Source organism: Neopelma chrysocephalum, unplaced genomic scaffold, assembly GCF_003984885.1.
Source record: "Neopelma chrysocephalum unplaced genomic scaffold, ASM398488v2 Primary Assembly neopelma1_24, whole genome shotgun sequence".
Classification (NCBI taxonomy): Eukaryota; Metazoa; Chordata; class Aves; order Passeriformes; family Pipridae; genus Neopelma; species Neopelma chrysocephalum.
This window is the reverse complement of record NW_020897693.1, coordinates 41,432,138-41,444,893: the sequence shown is the minus strand read 5'-3', so window position 1 is coordinate 41,444,893 and position 12,756 is coordinate 41,432,138. Positions and strand designations below refer to the sequence as shown.

General features: G+C 44.3%; 1 protein-coding gene across 1 annotated transcript in view; it reads right to left on the bottom strand.

Annotated features, from left to right (window-relative positions):
* RIN3 (Ras and Rab interactor 3) overlaps positions 1 to 12,756 on the bottom strand; it is a 65,409-nt gene that overhangs the window by 46,870 nt on the left and 5,783 nt on the right. The gene's annotated exons all lie outside the window — the stretch shown is intronic.

Sequence of the window (12,756 nt, the reverse complement as noted above, 5' to 3'; positions counted from 1 at the left end):
ACAGATACACCTCATCCCAAGGACTATGGCCACATGCTGATGGTTTCAGAGCACAGGTTGACAGGGTGCTTTGGACAGCTCTGTTGGTTTCAGCTCGTGTATGGACATTGCCTTAGCACAGGTATCCACAGACATGTAAGGGGTACGCAGTGGCAGCCATCACTCCAGAGGGTTGAGCATGCCTGTCCCCTGGACCCCATACTCCAGCTGAAGTGTCTTCACGGCTTCAAGGACAGTGATGTGGCAGAGGAAAGGGGCCACAGAGCCTCAGTGTCGGTCTGAGGTGGGCAGGGGCCAGGAACGTGCAGCTCACCCTGCAGCCACACCACTAGGAGCACTTCTCCAAACATACGGAAGCTGTGATGGGCAACAGTGGTATCTCGCCCCAATCCAGGGCCTCTCAGATGGAGCCTGCCAGTAGAAGCCAGAGGCACTATCAGCTGCTCTTGAGTTTTGGCAGTCCCCTCCTCCCATGCCCAGCTAAGATTGTCTGCAAAGAGGCAGACTAAGACACTTCAGTTTAGAAATAACACTGAGCACTCCCCGTCTCACTGGAAAGTCTGCGCTGGTCCTGGTGGTTGCAGAGGTGGCTGCTCCTCCACCCCTACACCCAAGGAGCCACTGGTGGCTGCTCGGGGGGAGGGGAGAATATTCCACCTCCACTGTCACTCACAGAACACAGGAGGAGGAGGAGGAGAAAGATATGTAAGAATGCATCCAGCAGCAAGTTATCCACTACAGAAGAGATATCTTTGCTGATTCCCAAATGCTGATCTGCAGCAGGAGAACAATTTCAAATGCAGCTCTGCAAACAGCCCTAGGCTGCTCAGCATGATCCAGCAGGTCCTGCAGGACAGGATTCACAGGACACAGACATAGTGAACCCTTTCCCTGTACGGAGGGACAGGAATGAGAGGGACCACAGGAAACATATGGAGAAACACCAGAGGAACCTTCAGGAAGGAGGAAATGAAGACACATGTTTGTTATTTTGGCCAGTCCTAAAGATGTAATTGGAAGCTCTAAAAAGATGCATGGGAGATGATGAATGACAGGAGAGGGGCGGGCCATCCTGTGGCATCACATCTTAGCAATGCCCAACCACATCTTATGTCTCAGAGCTTATTCTCAGCTGTACAAGACATAAGAACACTCCAATTATGCTGTTGAGAATATTAATGGTCTGGGACATGCTCTCCTTTACATTCCTGTACTGATCAGACACACAAAGAACTAGCTCTATTTATTTTTAGTCCCTACAGTCTAAGGCAGATTGGTATTAAATGCTGGCTTCTAGCTATGGTGCTGATTAAACAAAGTATACATGTGCTTAGCACTGCAGGCAGTAGAAATACTTGTGCTGAAAGGTCTGGTCACAAGAGCTCTACTGGATAAGGCCACAGACTCATGGGGATACAGGCTTGTAATTCATCTGATTAATTGATTTTACATGTAAAGAAAATATAGGGCAATGTACACAAAATACATTTTTCTGCACTAGTTTTCTGCTTAGGTGTCAGAACTGAAAAAAGGAAGACTCTTACTTTTGATTTGGTCTTATTTCAAACCTTTTTCCTTTTCCTTTTATTTTTAAAGAAACATCCTTAAGTAGTACATTTCAAACAAGGTCAGTCTTAAACTTCTAAAAGAGAGTCCTTTCAAAAGCAGTGCCACAGAAAGCAACCTCAGGTTCCTGATCAATGTCAAGTTGAATATGATTCAGCAGCGCCCTGGCAGCCAGGAGGGCCAATCGTCTCCTGGGGGGCATCAGGCAAAGCATCACCAGCCGGTCATGGGAGGGGACTGTCCCGCTCTGCTCTGCATGGGGGTGGCCTCACCTTGAATATTGTGTGCAGTTTTAGGTGCCACAATATAAGTAAGGTATTAAGCTATTGGAGAGTGTCCAAAGGAGGGCAACAAAGATGGTGAAGGGCCTTGAGGTGAAGCCGTATGAGGAGTGGCTGAGGGCACTTGGTGTGTTCAACCTGGAGAAGAAGAGACTGAGGAGAGACCTCATTGCAGTTACAGCTTCCTCATGAGGGGAAGAGGAGGGGCAGGCGCTGATCTCTTCTCTGTGGTGACCAGTGACAGAACTGAGGGAATGGTCTGAAGTTGTGTCAGGGGAGGTTTTGGTTAAATATTAGAAAAAGGTTCTTCACCCAGAGGGTGGTTGGGCACTGGAACAGGCTCCCCAGGGAAGGGGTCACAGCACCAAGCCTGACAGAGTTCAAGAAGTGTTTGGATGATACTCTCAGGTACACGGTGTAATTCTTGGGGATGTCCTGTGCAGAGCCAGGAGTTGGATTTGGTGATCCTTGTGGGTCCCTTCCAACTCAGCATATTCTGTGATTCTGTGATTCTGTGATTCTGTGATTCTGTGATTCTGTGATTCTGTGATTCTGTGAAAAGTCAGTTTTTATAAACGTAGACTTTCAAATCCCAAAAGCAACACAGAGATTCTGTTTTTAGTAGGTTTTTTGTCTTTTGCACCCCTTCAGAGATAGCTTTCTTAGAAAATAGAGGTGTTTCTGCAATCCTATAAGTAGAGCTAGGATATCAGTCTACAAAATCTTGATTTTAATCAATCCATTTAAAGATCACAGCCAAGACAATACGAATGAGAGAACTGTGCTTAAAAAAAAAAAAGAGGCAAATAGAAATAAGTGAAACTCTCTTTACTTTTCATAAAAGCTCAGCCTGTCACATAGGTGAGGAAATTTCTTTCAGATGTAACAGCATATGATTTTAATCAGTATTGTCTGAACATATAGAGTAAAACAATGGAAGACGGCTTTTGGAAGTTAACCTGATTCATCTCTTGGGTTTTTTACAGGAGAAAAAACAACCAAAAAAAAGCCTAGTAACCATGTGAATGGAAAACATGTGTTGGATGGCAACATTCACACTCAGTAATGGGAAAAAAGTAATGAGTAAAGGGAAATAAAGGTGAGTTGTAATGAAATATTCCATAAAACAGTTAGAAAAAGCTACTCCCATAATTAGTCACATAGGCATGAATCTGATCTTGCCAATGATGTGTGAAACCCAGATCAAAAGAAGGTCAACGCTGATAATGTCTTGTTGTGGCATCAGAATGTATTGTAATAGCTCCAGTGATGTTGAACTTTGTTAGCTATTAATTATGTAAGGTGAAAAGGGCTGGCAAAGCACTGATGCTCAGGAATCCCATTGCCTGGAGGGAAACAAAGGTTATCCACAAAGACAGGAAAATAATACAAACCAGCTTGGAGCTGCTGAGCACCAGGCACATAGTGACCCTGGCACAGTGTTCCTTCTCCACAGGGAAACCCAGGCTTGATGCAAGCCTCCCTCCCACAAGCACGTCACCTGGATGGAGCCCTACTCACAGCAGCAACATGGGTTTGGCAACAAGAACAGACTGGTGAATAAAAATAACAGAATTGACCTTCCAACACATGTGGCTGCATGTAGGGCCACTGTCTAATTTTGGAGACTGGATAAAAAATAGAAAATAATTCCAAACTCAGACACACAAGATGAAAAAGGAAGAGCTTGAAAGTATTTGTCTTAATGGAAAATCTCATTATTTGAGTGTGTGGAGTCTTTCAGTGCAGATAATGTAGGGCAACGGATAAGGCATATTTTTGGCAGAACTGGAATCCAACATTTGGGGGGCCCTCAAGGATAAGTTCTTCTCTCAAAAGCCGTGGAAGGAACTAAGCAGGCTCTTGTACCTGTACAGAGGGAGGAAAGTGCAGCTCAGTGAAAGGGGTGACTATGGTAGACGGAAAGGCAAGAAAAGTCATTAATGGGATCATCTGGAAACAGAGAAATGTTTGGCTAGACTCTTCCTGCCAGTGAGTTATAACAAATGAGGGATAATTTCCCAAGGGAAGAGGAAGGGGATTGCATTGCCCAAATCTCTTAAAATGCCACGTTTAGAGCAGTAGCAAACACTTTATTGAGTCAAATCTGTGCTGGCTAAGAAATGGGAGTGGATGACCTAACAGACCTTTTTCAGCTGTAATGCTGTGACCCATGACACGCCAGCTGACGCAGTTATGGCACCGATGCTTGACTTCTGTCCTAGGCACAGCTGTCACAAAGATTCACATGCTGGGCTATGGGAGCGCTTAATCCAACAATTTAATCTGGCTCTGCTGTAGCTCTGTGGCTGCACAGAGAGGAGGGAGCCAGACAGCTCCTGGGTTCTTGCTGTACAGCCCGTTGAAGGGATTTGCAGCTACCTCAGTGACCAGCTGGCCTTCCCTGTTTCGCTCACTCAGAATTCACACATCAGATGACACCTAAGATCACAGTTTCAGAAATAAGATGCAATTCTCTCCTTCTCCCACACTCCTGCAAATCCCTTTGGCTGATATAGGCAGGTGCTCATTTTGCCAGGTGTGATGTGAAAGTGAAAAGCTGGCCCTAGAGCTGCCGGCTTTCTTTGTTTTTACCAAGTTCTTACTGCAAAGTATCTTTAAATCTTGCAGTGACTCTGCTAAATTGTGTTCAGTTGGGATGCAGGGAGCTGTGTGCTGCATACTGACTGGCAGCACTGGCTAATTAATTGCACAGTGATTGCATTCACACACCTGCCCCAGGCTGGCAGAAGGTATCAGGTTGCTTGTTGGAGACAATAATAATGACAATGGTGATTTGAATTATTGCACAGTGACTGTATGCTGAGGTAATGACACCACCATGACTCATTGCTCTGGAAATAAGGATCCACACTTGGCAGCTGAACATTCCCAGAAATCTTCAGAGCAGTACAGGGATATAATCCACTGAATTTCATGCAGGTGCAGGCCTGGACATACCTTTGCAAGGGATTTCAGAAATATTGCCACAAACCTGCTGACACTAAGGGCTTCCTAGCTGGACTATATGGGGCTGGTCACTCTGAATTTCCCTGGGGCAGCAGAGACACACAGAAATTGTGTAGAACAGCAGCAGAGACTGCCAGATGAATTCTTCACTCCTGCACATTTGCAGCTTCTGCCTGTCACCAGACCTGGTCTGAGAAGAGACATAAGGTGTATTAAATCTAAATCTTAAATTGTACACAAATGCTCTGTAGTGCATTGATAAGCAATGACTGAGGGCCTTAGTGTTGTTTAAATAGATGTAAGAATAAGGAGCTAGTTTTTTGTTATTATGTTTCATTGCTTTTATTTCTCCCTTTGAAAAGCAGAAGACATCGAGAGAGAGCAAGAACAAGGGTTTGCTGTGTTGTCCTCAAGGAAAGAGAGACTTGGTTGCAGGGCTCTGTGCCACTGGTAATAGATCTCTGTATCCGTTTTTTTCATAGTCAACTCCTTTCCTTCTGGGAATGATTGGAATTACATGAGCAGCAGTTAAAGTACAGCAAGGTTTCACCCATTAGACCCTCATGACATATACAGCTAACTATGCTTCCTTTGGTTTGGTATCACTTCTGATTAGACAGATGTTGGGGAATACATTTAATGTAGGTAGCTTGGTGTGCAAGCTGCAATGCAAGCTGCACAGACTCATTAAAATCTTTGTTCACACATGCGAATTCATGTGCTGTTACTTTCAGTTCACTGTGAGGGAAGTTATGCAGTGCCACAGCTAGAGGACATCAAGGTTCATTTTGCTTCTGTCTTAGAAGTGATCATACCTTGATGCCATTTCTTAATCTCATAAGCCAGCCTGTCTTGGATTAATTTGGTCTGCATTGATCAAGTGATCAAAGACGAAGGAGAAGGATTAATTTGCTCTCTGGACCTGGCTTGGGTCACCTTGCTGATTCTCATTTCTTTCTTCCGTCAGGTGGGGGAAGTCAGACCCTGCACCCAACCTAGCTACAGGGAGAGCTCCATCATCTTTAAACTTCTGGAGTTTAAAACAGAGTATTAGGAAGATGGGAAGGCAGCAAAGTGACATATTGAGTAATGCATAGCACAACAGCTAACTCTATGCACCAAATCTAAACCCTGACTTGCAGGAAATTCAGGCTTTAATAAATGCTTTTTCATAACAAAGCCAAGAGATCTGACAAAAATCAAACCAACAAAGAGAAATAAAGTAACCAGGAATGAAAACCCCAAAATGTAAAAAGAGAGGCTCTTGGGGTCTTCAGGGATCTCACTCAGTTAATTGACATCCTCTAGTCAAAAATAAACAAGTTTCTTGCTGTTTGATTGGCAAAAAGATAGAGAAAAGGTGTAGGGTGTTAAGCAAGAAATGGGAGCTTCCTGCATTGTAAGGTTCTGGGATGTACAGAAAAATTGGATAATGGAAGTGATGTGACAGGCTTGGTGTGCCCCATGAGGCAGGCTTGCCTGTTCAGTAGCCTTTCCTACCTTGCAGTATGCTTGTGTTACTGGTACACCTTGGTGATAAGCTCATAGCTCAGGAAGTTGTGCTTCTCGAACTGTGGTCTGTGGGGAGCTTGTGGTTGGCAGAGTACTTCCTCCTGCTCACTGGTCCCCTTGTTCCTACTCTACTTAGATGTCCACCCTTGAACTGTTTGGTCTTTGGACTACATTTGATGGTCTGCATGTCCAGGCCATTTGGCTCAGCCTGGAAAGGACCATGCTTAATAGCCAAGGCAGCAGCTGTTCCAGCTGCCAAAAGGTAAAACAAACCAAGGGTCTCCTAAATACCCTGACACCTCACAGCTTAGCAAAGCTCTCTGTTTCCCACCTACTCCACTTTCTGTTACAGGCACCCTAAATTTCAGCAGTGAGGTTTTGCACCCTGCAATTGAATTCTCACTTCTGTGAGCTTTTTTGTACCTGCCAGGGATTTTCAAATGCCTGCTTCTGTGAAGGCTAGCAGGGGTTTGCACACAGATTGCAGACATCCACCTCTCCCCAGCTGGACCCTGCCTGTGCATGTTCACACGTTTGCCAAAGTGGAGCAAGTCATCACCCTGCCAGGGAGCTCCACTTATGGCGCAAAGGAATCAGGTGAGGGACAGCTCACCTACCCTTAAATCATTCATCAGTTCACCAAGTCCTCACCGCCTTGGTCACATAAACCAACAGAGGAAATTACAAAAATGAATGAGTGCTATTATACATCTGGGGAGGAAAGGTGTCATGGCTACTCATGCAGGTGGAAGAACACTAATTCATGTGTCAGTTTATTAAGTAACAAGTGGACAGAGTCTTCTGCTCACATAGTGACACCAGATTGTTGTCTTATACATGACAGGGTTCAGCTTGAAGGTCTGATAGATCAGCATCACACTAGAGGAACTGTGTGGACTCGTACTGTTGCCTCCTGAGCACAGCAAGGATACTGAGCTGGCTTAAAAGATCCGAGTCTTAGGAGCAGACACATGGAGCAAGCTGGCAGAATAACAGCTTAGCTTGTGCTAAGCTCTGGTGTCCTGGTTGCTGCCATTGCCAAGCTTAAAGCTGACACACTTATTTTTCCTCATGACTACCATCATACAGACAAAGGATGTGACTGCAGCTTATTTGCATTTGAACTGAGAAGAGTCTTGCCCCCATTCAAAGGTCAGGAGTCAGGTCAGTTCTGCAGAACCTTGCTGGACAAGGGCTATTGATGTTGTGAGGGATATGTAACCATTGTCACTCATCAGAACATAAACCTGGTGTTTAAAACCAGTGGTGGTTCTCTAACCGCAGAAGCAGCAGGGTCAAGTCACTCAGGAGCAGAGAAGGAGGGGTGCTTGCAGTGCTTCCCCATAAACCCTCAAAATGTTCTTCCTCCTAAATTGGTCAAGCTTAGTTGTAAGCGCCTATAGAGAAACAGCAGCAATACCCCTGTCAGAGACTCTTGTTTGACCTTGTCAACAAACTTTCAGCACTAGAGTTCTCTCATGGAGCACTAAATGTTTATGAAGTTGCTAGCTTCTCTGAGTTTCCTAGGTTGATTAGGTCTGTCCCTCCATTTAAATACACAAAGGCATGTATACTGCAAAGAATCGCATATGCACTAAACCCCAAATACGAGCTAATTCACATTACTGATAGTTCCCAGGTCAGCTCTACTACCAAACAAGCCTTCTCACACTCACAGCCATGACACAGACAGAAACAAAATAAAAAACAAACATCAAAAAAATCCCTGAAGGTGGAGTCCTTCTTTCAAAGCCCTCCTTTTCTTTTTCCCTCAGTCTAGCTGTTTCCTGCATTGGGGAATGTGGAATATGCTGCCGGTGGCCCCACAATGAACTGGAGCTACTATATCCTCCTAGTGTAAAATTCACCTCACAAAGTGTACTGCTGTCTTTATGTGACCTTGCACATATATGTTTTGCACCCAAAAATTTGTCTCACAAACATCAACCGTCTTTTAATTCAGTTAAAACATACCTTTGCAAGTCAAAACTGCTTTGCAGGTTTCATTAGCTTTACTCCCTTATTATCAACTGATAGTTAATGATAAGTCATTCTCCCCCATATTCATAATCAGAGATTTTCAGGGCATTTGCCCTTTGTCTTTTCAAACCCAAATTATTCTCCTAGGAATTCCAGTGTATGAGCAAAGCTAAAGATTTTGTTTTAGTGTGCAGGCAATTAAAGATGATTTATATTCCTGAAAGATCCAGCACAAAGAAGAGAGATGCTGAAATGCCAGCCTAGCCAGGCTCAGAGGGGCTAGAAAAAGGACATTTTCCTGAACAAAAAGCTGCAAACATGTTTGCTGGATAATTTAACTTCTCTGGAAAGGTTTGTGTGGTGCAGGAAACAGAATAAAATATTTGAAAGAAGAGAAACAACTTCCTAAGCTGTAAGACCATAAGGAAGCCCCAGACCTCCTTCACCCTCCGGTGTCGGTGTTTTAGAGGGGCTGAGCCAAGCCACTAGCTGGAGAGAAGACAGATGGGCTTGTTCTCTGCATTCTAAAAACACATGAAGTGTTGGAAGCCCAGAGAAGCCCCATTTTGATTGCAGGGCCAGGGCTTTGGACAGAGGTTTTGCCCTTTCCTGGCTCATCTGGACAGGAAGGAAGACAGGAATGGAAACCCAGAGAATACTTTTCTATATTGTACTCACTTAACAAAGAGGGGAAAGGGAAACGGAAAATAAAGGGGAGGGACAAATTTCCAATTCAAACTTCATTAAGAATAGACTGTGGTTTTGCTTTAATTAAGCCATTCTATTTCAAACCCTATTTATTAAAAATTATTAGAATCTGCATGTTATATTAGAGCCAAAATCCTGGGCAAAATATTAAGAGAAACAGCAGAGTAGTTATAAAAAGTTACGTCTTGCTTACCCTGTGAGTGAATTGAGTGTAGATATATGAGACGCACAAAAAATGAGGGCCCAACCACACAGACTTGCACAATGCTCAGCAATCTTCCTCTCCGCTTAGAGATACCTGCAAACACTTATATCGGTCCTAATTTGCAACTAGAAATGGCCAAATAAATCCATGGGGCTTGCATTTTGTATTTGAAGGAGCAGAGCGCAGGCCTTCTGGTCCTCACATAAGGCACCACGCAAAGGGGCTTTAAACCAGCCATTCACTCACTGATCTGCAGGCTTATTTAGACATGAATATTCATATTTTGGGTAAGATTTCCTTCCAATGTCAGTGTGAATGGATTTCAATATGCAGTGCTTTTAGTAAAAAAAAAAAAAATCTAAGTCTGTGAACTTACTCTTTTTCATTCTTAAGCTTTACTCCAGCAATTTCATATTCCTCATATTTAACTTTGATTAGGCATTGGAGAAATGTGTTTATTTCTTGCTTTATGATCTGATAGGATCCCTGCCTACATTAACTCTGGAGCACGGTTAGAGATCTACCTTCCCGAGGAAAGGAGAGGAAGAAAAAAAGGCCTTGTTGGGGTATTTCAAGGACGTGGAAAGATGTGGAAAGGCCATGGTCCCCACCACCTTCTAGTGATGAACACCTCTAGAACACCTAGAAACACATAGAAACTATAACACCCCTATCGGCTCTCAGGGTGAGAGAGGCATTCTAGTTTCCTGGGCTAAGCTGAAAAACCTGTCCTGTGGGTGGCCATGGCCCTCATCATCCTGTGCTGGTGGAACAGCCTAGGGCCTGTTAGTGAAGGACTTGTTAGTGAAGCAGTTTCAGAAATTGTTAAAATGTCCCTGTGGTGACTGGGAGCTCAGCACATGACTGCAAAACCTGCCAAGCAGCAAGGCAAACCTGTCACCTCACACAGACCCCACTAAACCATTGCTGGGACCTCAAACTTGTTTATTTAACTGTGTTTATGGTCACCCAGTCACCAGGGTTGTAATGTAAGTCATGAGCCAAAGGCTGTGGGTTCATAGTAGTCTTGACAATCCATAACATGGTTTATTTGGTCATGTCCTCCCCAAAACACCAGTGCTGAACCCTCCTCCACCTCCAGGCTGCTATTGCTTGTCTGACACTGGGGCACTCCCACTTAGGGAACCAGAGGGTGGAAGAAGGTTTGTGCTGGACACAGCTCTCTGGCTTGGCTTCCTGTTCAACATGGTGAGGCATGAACAAATATAACAGTTGGATTCAGCCCACTGGCACCAATCACCCTGAATTACTCCCTGGAGCTGCTGCTTCTCCAGTAAGACCAGAGATGCTCATGGGTGCATAGGCTCATAAATGGGGCACAACAATTAAACATCTAAAGTTAGGCAGAGTAAGTCCAGGCTAGATCTAGATAGCTAGCTCTAAATAGCAAAGGGAGACAGCAGACTGCCAGGCCAAGGGACTAACCCCACCATCTATCCCTGCCTCAGGCTGCTCTTCACAGTGCCCCTTCTGCAATCTCTACTGGTTTCCAAGCACAGAGGACCCATCTCTGCTGGGAGGGTAACACAAATCTATTTCCCTTTTGCTTGGAAAAGTTGCCAGTTAGATTCAGTCTAAAACAAATTAATTTCTAATCCTAAGAAAGGATTAGAATGGAAGTTCAGTACAGAATTACACTAAAATATTCTGTGCTACATATTTGTCCTCTGGACAGAGAGGAAAGTTGCCCAAAGCCAAACTCTTTTTTCTTCTGTTGATTCAGCAGGAGAAGCTCTGAGCTTTGCCTGGTTTCTGATTTTGTGGGGGGTATCAGGAGTGACAAATTCCTTGAAGAGAACTCAAGGGGGTAAAAAAGGAAAGAGACAAGAGAAAAATTCTTGGCAGGCAAGATGAAAGGTTGGGTCAGGTCCCAGGCTGTCATTTAGCCAAATATGTGGGACAAACTTTTTTTGCCTAGAAGTCTGCTAGCAATTTGAAGAACAGTGATGCAGGTACCCACCAGTGCTGTCAGTCTCCAGACTCTGCTATTTGTTGGTCTCTTTCTGTTTCCTTGGTGAATTTTTCCAAGCAGCAGAAAATTTAACCCAGTTCAAGAGAGGCTGCAGCTGCTTTATGTTCTGCCCAACAGCTGCTTTTACAAGACAGAGGTTTCAAATGACTGGCTTTCTTCAGAGGGCCACGGGAGGGATGTACATGAGCTGTGTGGATTTCCTATATTTGGCAAAGTTTTCCCAGCATCTAGAAGGTTGTCTGTTTTCAGCTGGTTTCAACAAAGCACTTGAAATGCCCCAACAATGCATTAGCCTTGCAAAAGCAAAGAGAAAGTACTAATTAACATGGTCAGGAGATAATTTCCAGCAGTAAGACAGGTCCTTCAACCCTACCAGAAACAGTGCTGATACACAGACCCCAGAAAATCACCTAGAGCAAATACTAGCAGCCTCGGCCCTTGCAAGACCATTATCAGAGCCAGAATTCCAACCCTGCCTCAGAGAACAACTCTCGGGGGGGTTTTGTGCCCCTCCTCATCCATGGCAATGGAGGGTACTGCAGAAAGGGCAGATCCCTGGCCTCACTTCCACACCCTCCCAACACATCACTTTTGCTTCAGCTATAGAGGCTGTGTAAACACTGAGGAAGCTGGTTCAGCTGCATAATCCAGCAGGGAACTTGTACACCAAAGGCTTTCTGAGAGATCGATCCTCTTCCTAGCATCACCCCAAACCTAAAGGAGGGTCTGGGGCAAGACCAGGGTTTCTCTGCTTAGCAAGGATCCAGGAGATTGGGCTACAAAGTAAATGGCCATAACCAAATCTGCTCCATGAGTTCATGCTTTGGTCTCCCTCCCCAGAATGACAGTAGAAGATACCTGCTGTCAGGTGGTTGTTGAGAGGCTTAATATCCATGAAACACCCAGAGATCCTTTCATACATACAAGGACTTCATATTAGTCACACAATGTGATTACTGAAAACACCTTGTCCCTTTTAAAGGTACCAGTAATGTAGAAAACAGAAATCCTTTACTCACACATAAATATATTCCCTGTTTAGAAAAAGGTTATAGAAAGTCTGGGAAAGGCACACACATAGGCATGTATATATTCATCTATTTGAAAAGAGCTGCATTCCATAGCACTCCCTGGCTCGTGTGCATCTAACAGAATATCTATTTAGGAAAATGTGACTAGCATAACCAGCTATGCAGTGCTCACATCTGCTAATCCTTTGCTGCTCAAGTAATCATCTTCGCTTGCAAAAAGATTTATACTATTTTGGGTGCCTGCGAAGAGGAGCTAAGCACTTCAGAACTCTTGCAACTGATTATCTTGCCTTAATGTTCCCACTCCAGCAGGATATAGAGAGATCTCATTTCTGGAGGAAGGTAGAATTACTTTAGATAGGTCAGGTACTGAATGGACAGAGGAAAGGCTTGAAGCTACAATATTTACCATATTGGGTGATGCTTATAGCTCTATTTTATTTGCACAGGTTAAACAGCACTGCTTCCTTGACCACAGCTGCCTTGCAGGGCTGTGTTACCAGGTACTCT